Source organism: Octopus sinensis, linkage group LG9 (genome assembly GCF_006345805.1).
Source record: "Octopus sinensis linkage group LG9, ASM634580v1, whole genome shotgun sequence".
In the NCBI taxonomy this organism is placed as follows: domain Eukaryota; kingdom Metazoa; phylum Mollusca; class Cephalopoda; order Octopoda; family Octopodidae; genus Octopus; species Octopus sinensis.
The window spans coordinates 101,463,102-101,474,945 of record NC_043005.1 but is presented as its reverse complement, the minus strand read 5'-3'; positions in this window follow the sequence as shown (position 1 = coordinate 101,474,945).

Sequence of the window (11,844 nt, the reverse complement as noted above, 5' to 3'; positions counted from 1 at the left end):
CACAAGTGCTCATCTGTGCACACATCTGTTTGTATTTTGTTCGTGCATGTGTGTGTATGTATATATATATATATATATATATATATAATGTGTATGTATTCACTTACAATTCCTAATATCGCCAGTTTGTCTGTGAATCCTTCTAGGAAGGGAATATCACCATGTCAGTTTTAAGAGTGGCATTGCTGGACAAGTGTGACCAGCTGCTAATTAATTTCACTCATTTATTTGTGGTTGAATGAGTTGGTAAAATGTGCTGTGTTTGTTTTCGTAACACTTCTGTGTATATATTTATGCATGAATATGTATGTGTGTGTGTATATATATATATATATACACATGTACATATTTATGTTGTCATGTGTTTGTATGTACTTATATATGGGTATAACATTAAACAGCACCCAGTGGTGGGGTGGAGTTACCCGCTTAAATACCATTGCTCCTACATCTCTTCTGATCCAGAATGGTAGTTCTTATCCGGGCCCCATGAACAGGTTAAATGGATTTCCCAGGGCTAGAGGAAGCTCTTGTTATTTTTGATAAAGCCGTGATCAAAGCAGTTCTTCTAAGAGAAAGATACTCTGACAAAACTTTCGGTTGAAATAGTACCAACCACGTTACAGTGACTGGTGCTGCATCTTGCAATCACCGGAACCTACTGTGGTGACCAAAGGAGGATCACAAGTGTTGTACAAGCTTTTGTCACCTAAATCCAATGACGTGCAGATGTTTCACTATCTGTGAAATAACTATCATCTGACAAGATGTAGCAATTATTATCACATAGCTAAATGGTTCAGCTGTGAAAAATGTTTTTATTAAAAGTCATGTTGTTATAGCCAGAAGAACATAACAACAACTTTTGAGCATTTTATTTTAATCTGAGTTCAAATTTGGACAGGGTCAACTTTGCCTTTCTTTTGATGTCATTAAGATAAATGGCAGCTAAAGATTGGTGTTGATTTGGGTTGAACAGAAGCATCGAAATATTAACAGAAATTGGGCTGAACAATGATTTTTGGTATTTAGTTACCTCCCTTTACGATGTGAGTTTGAGAGTTGACTTATCTTTTACCATTCACTTGTTTCGGTCATTAGACTGCGGCCATGCTGGAACACCGCCTCGATGGGTTTTAATCGAACAAATCGGCCCCGATACTTTTCACCTAACCTGGTATTTGTTCCATCGGTGTCTTTTTGCCAAAAACGCTGAAAAATCAGGGACGTAAACAAACCAACACCGGTTGAAAAGTGCACCGTTATCTATCAATACCGTATTTTATCAAGTCAAGTCACTTCGTTCTTGCTTGGGAATATGCATGAAGTTTGTGTGATATATGTACTGCACATAGTGTGTGTGAGAGAGAGAGAGAGGTGGGGTATTCTAGCTTGTAGGTTCTGACATCAAATCGCCGAGATCAAGTTTTCCTCAACTCTACAAGTTCAGTACAATGCAGTGTACAAACCAAGTATTGTAATTGATATAAACCACCCTCATCCGCCTTAAATTTTCTAAATTTGTGTTTAATCTCTCTATACAAAACTGAAGTTGTCTGTGTATGGCAGGTTTAGTAGCCTTCAACTAACACTATCACCTAGACCCTGCGGCGCAAGTTGACCAAAATTGAGAGTATGATAGAAGAAGGCTTACTCTTCATTCCGTAGAAGAAAAAATTCAAATCGGACCATGTTAACACCAAAAATTATTTACATCAAAAAGGTGCTTTTTTTTCTATGAAAACCCCTATTTTTTACGATTTTTTGACTGCTGTGTCGCCATTTTTCGGTGTATTTCAACCAGAAAAATGTTCAGAGAATAAGCTACATAATGCAAAATTTTTACTTCTCAAAAATTCCAATTGTAAAGGGTCGAAACAAACGCGAGCAACGCCAGGCGATAGTGCTAGTTTAGAAATAAAATTATTACTATTGTTTCCGGATGTAGGAACTGGTAAATTGCTAGATAAGATAAATAAGGCAAAAATGAGTTGTGGAAATTAGTTAGGTTGCTCTTACTTCAATGTTATGAAATTGGCAGTTTAGCGTTCTCTAACTGAATGAGATTATCTGGGATCTCATTGAACTATATGTTAAGGGAAGAAGTACTACTGGTCCCTGTATCCATATCCTTATACAGAAGTAAGTGCGAGCCGGAATTTCTATATTAGTGATTAATTTTTGACGAGTGAAATTGATTTTAATAATCTCTTTAGTAGGGCTTTTAACGATAATTAGGCGAGCTGCAATTATACGAATTGTGTGTGTGTATTTGCCAAAAGGTCATACTCTTTACTCTTTTATTTGTTTCAGTCATTTGACTGTGGCCATGCTGGAGCACCGCCTTTAGTCAATCAAATCGACTCCAGGACTTAGTCTTTGTAAGCCTAGTACTTATTCTATCGGTCTCTCTTGCCGAACCGCTAAGTTACGGGGACGTAAACACACCGGCATCGGTTGTCAAGCGATGTTGGAGTGGGGGGGGGGGACAAACACAGACACACAAACTTATAAACACATACACACACATATATACGACGGGTTTCTTTTATTTTCCGTTTACCAAATCCACTCAAGGCTTTGGTTGGCCCGAGGCTATTGTAGAAGACACTTTCCCAAGGTGCCACGCAGTGGGACTGAACCCAGAACCATGTGGTTGGTAAGCAAGCTACTTACCACACAGCCATTCCTGTTTGTATTTTTTTTTATGCGAGTCTGTTGCTGTAATATATACACTGCAGTAAAGAGGTAACAAGCTTTTACAGGGTGTAATATAGTTTGCAGCTAAAAGGTGCTAAATTATTTGTTGCTCTAAGCTTCGCATTGGAGAGGTACCACTTTACAGTTGGAAGCAGTGGCACGGCCATAAAAAATAAAAAAAAACTCGCCTTGATAACTTTATATTGGGTTGGATTCTTCGGTGAAAATCCACTATGTCACACGCAGACAAAAGTGGAAAACTATATAACCAAGTGACTGGTAGCAATATTAGTCTCTTCAGTGACTGCCAAGAACCCTATCATCGTTTTACAAATGACTCCCTCCGACGCCCAATTGTCGGTCTCGCAGATTCAACCATCTTTAGGCAAAAATATTCAATTTGATAACATCATGCTGTTCTCACTCCTTCCAACAGCAATTTTTATTTTCGAGACGAAAATATTGATCTATTATAAATTTTAAGCTTTCCATTTGTTTCTAAATTATTGGTCCAGCATACTTGAACCCTGCATTCTATCTTCATTACTCTTCTGGTGAACTACATCATTCTTCGGATCTTTTCAGTTTGAACGGCAGTTTTTAACATAATTCCTAGGTAACTAAAAAAAATTTTAACTTTGTATACTAGTAGAATATGTTTAGAAAACATCTTTTTCTCTTGGCTTTATTGAGAAAATTCTATAGTTTGTAAGATATTTGTTGTTTTTTTTTTCAATTTCTGCAATTTCAACCAATCAGTTACATCTATTGAGGTAAAAAAAACATTCTGTGCCGTATGAATATGTCCCTCGTTTAAGAAACAGATTGGGTTTATTTACATTTGTGAAGAAAAAAAGATACCCTTCCCTCCACCCCTAACCCTAACTCTAACTAACCCTAAAACAGATTGAAATGCAATAGATCGATATTAGGGTCATAATTATGGGTGACAATTTCATATGACACCGCTAGAAAAAACTGCCGTTCAAACCGAAAAGATCCCATTCCTCTCTTCACTCGGAATAAAAGATGTGTCCAGCAGAGCTAAACTTGATGGTTTCCAGCACTTTTTTGGTTTCAGATAAATACCGACCATTCTTTTTGGACGATGTGTTGTTAGTATTTAGACACCAGATCAGAATCTGACATTGGAACACCAAAACAACAATATCTTTTCAGTTTCCTTATTTTCTTTAACGATAATCACCTTTGAACAAGTCAGAAGAGATATCTTACACGGAATCATCATCATTGTTCGACTGTGGTCGAGACAATGGAATTTACTATGTTACGCCAGACTTCACGGTCCATCATAGCATTACGGAGGTCCAGTCGCTGGATGCCTGTATCCCTGGAGATTACATCAGGGTAGGAGAGTGTGCGCCCTCTGGTATCGCGAGCAGATGGCTTCCAGAGGAGAAGAGTAGAAATTGCCGCGTTTTCAGCTCTACAACAATGTCCAGCAAACTGGACTCTCCTACCTTTCACAAGAGGTGACGCAGGTGGTAGTTTCCCATATATTTGCAGTACAATTTGAGCAAATGGACATAGTACATTATTTTGTCAATTCCGCTCCAAAATAGATGAAAAATGAAGCGGATCTCCGGCGGAATTTGAAATCCGGTTCTTCATGAATGAAAGTTAACATTCCAAGACATCTGCTTGGGTCGTCTGTTGATTTTGTCGACCTCTGTTTTAGTAATTATTTCTCATATAGATTTAACTGCATCCATTAAGACCAGGGAATGTGTGTGAAATCGTCTGCTGCTTATTTCATTTGTCCGGTTGGAACCGGATCTAATAATAAAATTCAGATCTTTTCTGTTGCTGTCACAGGATTTGAAATTTCAAAATTAAGTGTAAAATTCCAGATTCATCGATGTTATTTTTCACGCAGAATCTGATTTTGTGAGTCATTTATTCCAGAAAATTTTTAGAAAAATATTACAGAGGTTTAAAGTTTGATATTTTCACTCAGTCAGAAAAGATTTGGAAGCTGGCATTTTCTGCGTGATAGTTGTCCATCACAAAATGAAAGTAAAAATTACGACGACGGAAGTCGTAAGAAGTTTTAATGAGTAGTCACGTGAAACGGTCGAAAAAAAAAGAAGGAAAAAATCACAACGACATCTTTTTCAAAAAATTACAGAAAGAAAAAACAAAAAACTTCGTTAGTTTTAGGGTTAAGGTTTGATTCGTCGTCAAAGAAATACATCGGCTAAAAGTGGAGATGGTGTCTGGACAGCAGACTACAGTTTTGCTTGTGACTGGAAACAAAGCACCAATACGTCTGTGGCTTTTGATTGACTAAAATTACTCAACGTTTGCAAACTTTAAAAGTTATTAACATTTTATTTATCAATTTAGTACGCGAAAATTAATTTCATTTTCATAATTAGCATACAAAACTGAATCAGTATAACACACTTGAAAATAATTGGAGCAAAATTAAATCATAGAAAACTGTGACAGCAAAAAAGATCCAAGAAGCCTGATGTCTACTGCGATATAGAATCGTCTCTTCCACCACCGTTTACCATTGTTGCTAACAGAAATACCTGATGCTGCCTTGAAATTCTAATACCAGCACTGACAATAAACTGTTCACCTTGGCCCCTTTTTCAACTCAGAACCTAAATGGATGAAACAATATATTTAGGAATACTATTATTTCTCTCCATTGCATTCAATATTAGGAACAATTCCTATAAATCATAACCTAATGCATGAGAGAGAAATACACGTTTTAGATGAAAACCGAAATGATATGAAATGATATTATGCGAAGTCGCCAGGGCCGGATTAAGACTCATCGACGCCCTAAACACTTAAACGAATTTGGTGCCCCCATAAAAGATTATATAATTCAAAATATAAACAATAACAAACCATAAAATATTTTTTAACTTTTTCTTCAAAACGAAACAAAACAGTAAGAAAGGAAAATAATGTTTATTTTTGTCTCCTTCCACTTTATTCATATTTGAAAAGTTTCCTCCTACTTTTCTGAATTGCAAAGTCTTTGATCAGATCCTCAAAATTAATCTTAGGTAACACATCTGCATCTATACTTAGAAGGGATAAAGGCATCCCGAATATTATTTTAGCAAGTTTAAAGTGATTTCTTTTGTGCCATAAACCATTTACCATTTCTGTGGTGCCCCCTCCTTCCCTTGATGCCCTAAGTACGTGCTTATTTTGCTTAATGGTTAATCCAGAGCTGGAAGTCGCTATGTGTTAATGATACAACTACGATAATCTAGAACACACACGCACACACACACACACTTGCCCACCTACATCAGTGGTTCGCAAACTCTTGTAGCTCAGAAACTTCTTACATCGAATAGAGATTTGCAAACATCCTTTCTCCATGTTTTAGGAGAAAAAAGAAAGGTCAAAAGGAAATAATTTTAATCAAACAAGCTAATTTTGTGTAGTTTATTATTATCCTTTTTTCTAATATTATTTCATCAGCCTACCCCATCTGTAAAGTTTTTATGGAAATTACTAAAGTAAAGAAAACGAATGAAATTATATTGGACTATGGCCACGTTGTTGTTCACTGATAACTCATTCGTCTATTCAATAATTTGATCTCGAAAAAGGATTTTTTAAACGTGTTTAAAACAAACACAGAACTTGATTTAAATATTTCCTAATAAAAACCTCGACTCTTTTGAACACCCACTTGGTATTTACCGTCTTCTTTGGAACTCAGAACGCCCACAAAGAGTTGTTAATGCTCGGGTTAAGAACCACTGACCAACAGAGACAGAGAAATCTAGTGAACCCTCTAGATATCATGAAGACAAGAATGAAAAATGTATCTACTTTGATAGACTTTTTAACCATATCCGGCGACCAGAGATAAGCTGAAAATTGGTCAACTACAAAGATCTCGAAATTATAATAGAACCCTTTTCAAGGTTATCTCTACAGATTTTCAATAGTAATTAAAGCCAGCACTGATTTGTTACAAAGCTTCATATCCGAATACGTCTAATGTAAACAATGAGAAGATTGCCTTTACCTGATATATGATGTAGGTTAAGAGAATTAAAATAATTCGTGTAGTTGTTGATAGAAGTAGTCTATAAGACTGGCAGAAAGCCACAAAACCAGAAGCTATGGCGTGTACAACTCGATTTAATCGACCCTATATCATAACTGGTACTTTTACAATCAATTAATAAGGGACAGATTGAAAATAGAGGATGATTTCTACTGTAAAAATCAGAGAACATTCTAAAAGGCAAGAAGTGGATGGGGTTTAAGTTAAACAGGGATTTGGCAAGGCAAGAAGTTTGGCTCTCGCGTCTGGATACGTCACAAGAAAACTTAGCCAAAATATTGAATATCTTTACAAAATGACCTCAGAATAGATTGCTGAATAGTTGATTCAATAACAGAGCTCTGTTGCCAACAATAAATACGTACATATACATCACTCTCTCCCTCTCTCTCTCTCTCTCTCTCTTCCCTCTCCCTCTCATATATATATATATGTATATATATATATATATATATATATATATATATGTATGTATGTATATATATATATATATATATATATATATACATACATACATATGAATATATATGTATATATTCATATATATACATGCATATATATATGTATATAAGTATATATATATATATATATATATATATATACATACATATATACATATATATATATATATGCATGTATATATATGTATATATATACATATACATACATATATATATATATGAGTGTGTGTATATATATATATAATATATATATATATATATATATATGTATCCTGAGTTCTACTGATCTGTAACTGTAGTGTTATAAAAACACAAAATAAAATTAAAAAAACGTACAATTTGCAGACAAATATCAAAAATAAAAAGTCTATATTTAGAAAGTTATGATTTGTATTCGGAGAAGGAATACGAAAAAGGAGATTACAGGGTCAACCCCCAAATATAAGGATGCTGCTACATGACAGTACATCCCATTACTGAACTTCTGTCCGTTTGTCTATCTTTCTCTTTATATATATATTTATTATATATATGTATTCACGGATAGATGAATGGATCTCCGTCAGTTCGATCAGCTAAATTGCCGGTCTAATGAAATAACGCGTAAAGAACCGGAGCAAATATATACTATTCTAGGAAGTTTTACTAATTGGCAATATATCCTATAACAAGGCACCGAATTTCTATATATGGATAAAATATTGCACAAGATATGGATGGATTTCCGTCGATTTCAACAGTATGGATTGAATTTTTATGCCAACTAGGTTTCCTATTTCTTTATTGCCCACAAAGGGGCTAAACATTGAGGGGACAAACAAGGACAGACAAAGGGATTAAGTCGATTACATCGACCCCAGTGCGTAACTGGTACTTAATTCATCGACCCCGAAAGGATGAAAGGCAAAGTCGACCTCGGCGGAATTTGAACTCAGAACGTAGCGGCAGATGAGATACTGTTAAGCATTTCGCCCGGCGCGCTAACGTTTCTGCCAGCTCACAGCCTTGCCAACTAGATTTCCTGCTTATCGAAATAACTTATAAGTGGCCCTGAAATGCTACAGACAGATGTACCATTGAAGTAATTCACGAACAGAATCAGGGTAACACAGTTTATGACAAGGGTGCACCTTTCAATTACAATCATCGTCCGTCCGATCGTTTTGGTCCACCCAATTTCACTTATAAGGTATTAAAAGACTAGAAGCGAACGAAAATGACATTTTCTTCAGATACCATCTATAGAGTAGAACCTGCGACTTCGCTGTTGCGAAAGAAATTCCATAAGCATTCAGTCATACGCGTATACAGGTACAACATTTAATTTTCCAAAGCCTTTGCTTCCAAAACTTTTCGAATTACAGACGCTCTTCGTATTATGGGTGATCATCGTGTTCAACACACTCTAAATTAAACACATTAAATTTACTTTAATCTCTCTCTATATAAAGCTGAAGTTGTCTGTGTATGGTAGGTTTGGTAGCCTTCAACTAACACTATCTCCTCCGAGACCCTGCGACGCAAGTTGACCAAAATTGAGAGTATGATAGAAGAAGGCCTGCTCTTCCTTCCGTAGAAGAAAAATCCAAATCGGACAATGTTAACACCAAAAATTATTTACATCAAAAAGGTGCTTTTTTTCTATGAAAATCCCTATTTTGTACGATTTTTGACTGCTGTGTCGCCATTTTCAGTGTATTTCAACCAGAAAAATGTTCACTGAAAGAGAATAACAAGCTACATAATGCAAAATTTTTACTTTTCAAAAATTCCAATTCTAAAAGGTCGAAACAAACCCGAGCAACGCCGGGCGATACTGCTAGTAATTGAATGAAATACAAGTACTTGTACATTAGTATAAATAACGGTTTCAAATTTTGCCACAAGGGCAGCAATTCTGTGGGAGGGGATGAGTCGATTTCATCGACCTCAGTGTTCAACTGGTACTTATTTTATTGTCTCCGAAATGATGAACGGCAAACGTGACCTCGGCGGTATTTGAACTCAGAACGTGGTGACGGGTAAAATACCTATTTCTTTACTACCCACAAGGGGCTGAACACAGAGAGGACAAACAAGGACAGACAAACAGATTGATTCGATTATATCGACCCCAGTGCGTAACTGATATTTATTTAATCGACCCCGAAAGGATGAAAGGCAAAGTCGACCTCGGCGGCATTTGAACTCAGAACGTAACGGCAGACGAAATACCGCAAAACATTTCGCCCGGAGTGCTAGCGATTCTATCAGCTCGCCACCTTCGATAGCATAAATATCACAAGGTTTTTAATCCTGTACAGCACAAGGTAGTGTGGAACAGAGCCGCCCAGTAATCTAGTCTGGTGACCGCAGTTATCTGAAGTTCGAGCTCGTAAGTGTGGAAAAGAGATCCCGGACTATCAATGTCTGGAAAGTCGGAGTTGGTCCTGCATTACAGAGATTATAAACTTTATTGGTAATTGTATTGGGTCAAATGAAAACATGATGGTACTGAAACTATAATACAGAGTATTTGGACGCAGACTCTAATTATAATATCTTCTAAGGTTGTTTGTTCTGTAAGATATTTGTATCACGAGTGATAACTAGAAAGATTCTCTGAGAGGAATTTTGTTGAAAAGCCTCTAGAAATCTCCTGAAAATGTACAAGAATCCAAAAGGAACTAAAGAAAATCTTAATAACGGTCCAACAATGTTATAAAAGTAAATATAGTAAGAACGGTATGGCTGAGTCATTGAACTATTTGCACATGGACCACGTGTTCGAATCCGTCGCTGAGTCTCCTCTGGAACTAGAAAAAACTCTGCTCTACACAGCGTCAGTTCACTTAAATGTCCGGAATATCAGTTCCAGAGTATCTTGGAATGTTTAGCTTCATATTAATAACTAGGTGTCCAAGGCGGCAAGCTGGCAGGATTGTTAACATTCTCTAGAACAATACTCTGTACAAAAGCAAATATGTGACACCCTAGGCATAACACCAACATGAAACTTCTAACTTGTTGTCTCTCGAGGTCTCTGGGTGAGACTTGGAGCCAGCTTCTACAAATACAAATCAAAAGTCAAACATATAATAATAATAATAATAATAATAATATAATAATAATAATAATAATAATAATAATAATAACAGTAATAATGGTTTCAGGGTTTGGCCCAAGGCCAGCATTTTTAGCTGAGGGGTCGGTCAGTTACACCGATCCAGGACTGTCTGGTATTTATTTTATAGACTTAGGAAGGATGAAAAGCAAAGTCAGTCTCGGCTGCATTTGAATTGAGAGCGTAAAGAACCGGAAGAAATGCCGCTAAACATTTTGTCCGTCCAATGCGTTATCGATTCCGCCAGTTTGGCGCCTTAAACATTGAACCATTGCGATGGAACCATTACATTTAGTGGTTTCTGATATAGACACAAAGCCTGCGGTTTTGAGGTGCGGGTGTTAGTCGATTACGTTGACTCCAGTATTTGATTGATATTTTATTTCATAAACCCCGAAAGCAATTGGAGGCAAAATTGACCTCCATGGATTTGAACTCAGAACTTAAAGAAGCTGTACAAATACCGCAAAGTATTTTTGAGACGCTCAAACTACTGCGCCAAGCCACAAACCTAATCACAACAACAACAACGAAGAAGAAGAAGAAGAAGAAGAAGAAGAAGAAGAAGAAGAAGAAGAAGAAGAAGAAGAAGAAGAAGAAGAAGAAGAAGAAGAAGAAGAAGAAGAAGAAGAAGAAGAAGAGTGCCATTGTCTTTCTATAAATATTAACCGAAATGAAGTAGATTGACTCGTTTCTTTTTTGAACCTGTGGAAGACACGAGATGTGGAAATATCGTTCACTTGATGACAATGGTACTCTTCTTTTTTGCTTCTATATATTTTGGAGGAGTTACCTCAGTCCTGTAAATAATAATAATAATGATAATAATAATAATAATAATAATAATAATAGTAGTAGTAGTAGTAGTAGTAGTAGTAGTAGTAGTAGTAGTAGTAGTAATAATAATAATAATAATAATAATAATAATAATAATAATAATAAATGCCCTGATGCAGTACCAGGCAGTGGCTCTCATGGCTTCTGATCTTAACTGATTGGAAGTGTTATGTACATTGTTTTGTCTTGGTATAAAAGATGGGCTACAGCAAATATTCTGCTCAATACCACAGATTTGCTTGTCAGTTGTTTGACCTTAACCAGTTGAGCATGTCCCTTGTTGGCTGATGATATGTGCATCTCTGATCATAAGCAGAAGTAGTGGGTGAGCATCATAGACATGTGTTGAGAGGGATTCTTTGGGGTTTGAATAATTCACCTCTGGAAACATGGGTGTTTCGTTCAACATCCTTAAACAACCCTTATTCAGGGACCTTTTGAGCGGGATGGGCTACTCGACCAGAAGAAAATTCTAACTGGGCCCCACCTGCAAGGTCATGTGCTGTTTATCTTGATATGAAATCACCATGTCGCGCACACATGGTTGTGATGCATGTGCCTGGTGTACCCTTATCAGACGGGTAGTCATGATGGGTATATTGGGCTTCGTATATTTTACCCCAGTGTCACTTTGATGGCATGCACTGCTCTCTCACTCAATAATAATA